This window comes from Pollicipes pollicipes, unplaced genomic scaffold, assembly GCF_011947565.3.
Source record: "Pollicipes pollicipes isolate AB1234 unplaced genomic scaffold, Ppol_2.1 Scaffold_1600;HRSCAF=1878_pilon_pilon_pilon, whole genome shotgun sequence".
NCBI lineage: Eukaryota > Metazoa > Arthropoda > Thecostraca > Pollicipedomorpha > Pollicipedidae > Pollicipes > Pollicipes pollicipes.
This window is the reverse complement of record NW_023595962.1, coordinates 12,392,196-12,394,751: the sequence shown is the minus strand read 5'-3', so window position 1 is coordinate 12,394,751 and position 2,556 is coordinate 12,392,196. Positions and strand designations below refer to the sequence as shown.

The following is a 2,556-nucleotide window of genomic DNA, read 5'->3' as shown; positions in this document are numbered from 1 at the left end:
GGTAAATGCCGGTCTTTGAAGATTCGGGGATATCTTAATTATTTAACAACGGTATCACGTCTCCAGGCTCAACCAGTACCTATACTTGTGAGATAGAGATGGTCCATAACCCGGTGGGAAAAAATCGCAGTACTTGGTTGCTCTTCTCACAATGGGGCCTATGGGGAGACCCGGGGAGAACAAGCCGGAGTACAAGCCGGAGAACAGCAAGTTTTTAGCAAAGTTAGCCAAATTTAATTGAAAAATTTACGTGTTTTGGTATCGCCCAGACACGGGCCTTCCTCAGAGGGTGTTGAAATGACATGCTATGCCTTAGAATGAGAAATATCTATCAATTTGTAGTATAGGTACTGCATTATCTCGGCGTTGTCTTGCGCCACCAGAAGATAAGATATATTTGTAGGTGGAAAATGGCAACTTGAAATGCATGGCTGTAAAGCTCTATGAATTTTCTACCACAAACTTAACAATTTGTGTTGGTGCAACTGCATAAATAGCTTTTCTTAGACCATTCATCACAGCCTGTCATTTCAGGACCGACCCGTGGTACTTGTACTTGGTTGGGCCATTGACGAGTGCTAGAATGCCATCACAATGTCTGTGAGTGCGCCAGAACTCCTGTGCGTGGCTTGTTTGTTTGTCTTGATGTGGTGGGGGTGAGGGGCCCGGAGGGTGACCGAAGCTGATTGGGATTATGTGCATCGTAGTTGCGAGTTTGAGGTATTCTGCGAGGCAAAGTGGAATTCGTTGTCTTCAATTTTCACGCAGCATGCATCCACACTTCTAAAGTTACATGGGATTTAGTTTTGGACCGCTATCAAGTCATTCCAAAAAAGGTAAATAAATACCGGGGGACTGATCTATAAATGTTAACCACTGCAGGCCGGTGCAGGATCACCTTGTTATAACCTGCTCTACCTACAGCATGGTGGGTAGGTGCGTAGGTACTAAGGTATCTATATACAACATTAATGTTAGGCTTGCGGTTCCCATGTGGGATCAGATATGAGGCTGGCCTCTTTTCAGCCTGTGGTTATAATTGCTGTAACCTCACAGGTGGCAGTGCTGCCATGTTCCTTGCTGTCAGGCATAAGGTCCTGCAGTGACACTATTACAATCTTCCCTGCATAGGATCATAGGGAACTTGGAGAAGAGGAGAGGGATAACAGGAGGTGCAGGAAGAGAGGAGGAGCAGAAGTGGAGGAGGAGTGGAAGGAAAAGAGTGACAGAAAGAGAAGGTGAGAAACTGAAAGAGGAGAAGAGCAGAAAGAGAAGGATAGGAAGAGGAACACTTTTGGTATGTTTATATTAATTATGTAAAGACCAAAAGGACCACATGTTAGTGATGTTACATACATAAGGCTTTCATAGTCAGTTGCATCTGCCTAAGACTCATTAAAAAAACAGGGTGTGATGCACAGTGGTTGTCCACAATTCAGTTTGTCAGTAAGCAGAGGATGCACCTGATTTATCATTTTGATATTGTGTAAGTTTGCATATAGATAGGTAATGATGTGTAACTGAGGTTTGTATGATGCACCTGTGAATGCATGTGTATAAAGCTTTGTTGTTAACCTCTATCTGTATATTTTTTTTTATAAACATGTGCCATTACTCAATCTTTGCATGTATAGGTGAGCTAGTAGCACTACAGGGATATGGATAAGATCAGCGTGGCGCCCTCACTCACAAGAAGTGCTCAGTTCCACTTAAATGCAAAATTGCATGCTGACACTAATTTTTGCCAGAAAAACACTGGGAAAATGTTAACCCATTAAAGGCAGTATGTAATGTACTCCAAGCAAGGCCCCATTGTGCCGACACTCATTCCACATTAGACAGACCTTTGTCCGCAGGCAAGTTTGTACTCCGACCACAAAAATTTTTGTACTCCGCCACCAGCGAAAAAAAACAACTAAATTTCCTACCCTGTTTCGGGTTTTAGGGCGCATCGACTGCTGTAGGTCGTGCAGCGCCCATACTGTCGGTCCAAGCCGGACTTACTTTTTGCCGAGGTGGCGCGACACGTCCGATTTCTTGAACCCGTCCAGGTGGTAGAGCCTCTTGGCGAGCCGCACAGCTGACGGCAAGTTCCACCGCCTTGGGGCTGAAGTGGAAACTGTGCAAGCTCTCGATGTCCGATCCCTCCTCTGAGTCCGGCGAGGTGGGCGTGCCGCCACCGGAGCTACCCCAAGCCGGCCGGCGCACCGTCCGGCGGTGAGGTGGGCGAGCCGCCGCTCTCGATCCCACCGCTGCCACCATTGTGGGGAACGACGCGACCGCCCGTTTCCGAGTCACCACGGCCGTTGAGATGCGCGAATTCACCGAGCGGTCGCGCGAGGCACAGGAGTCCGCTCGGCGCGTTCCACCGTCCAGACCACGCTGGCCGTCGCGCTCGGCCCGGCTCGCTAGTGTCCAGCCAGCGTGTTTGAAAGAGCCGCCAGCGTCTCGAGGCCGGCTGTCGGGGCGGGGCCGGCCTGCAGGCCGGTCCTCGGAACGCGAGCCGCGGAAGCCGGACACGGCCGGCGGCGGCGGCGCGCCGTCATCACGCGTCAC

At 49.5% G+C, this 2,556-nt stretch overlaps 1 protein-coding gene across 1 annotated transcript in view; it reads right to left on the bottom strand.

Annotated features, from left to right (window-relative positions):
* Window positions 1–2,108, bottom strand: part of Efa6 (Exchange factor for Arf 6) — a gene marked incomplete at its 3' end in the record, with an annotated part of 70,542 nt that extends 68,434 nt beyond the window's left edge. Inside the window, exon 1 of the mRNA XM_037223120.1 lies at window positions 2,005–2,108. The remainder of the gene's footprint in view (window positions 1–2,004) is intronic.
* Window positions 2,109–2,556: the final 448 nt, after the last annotated feature.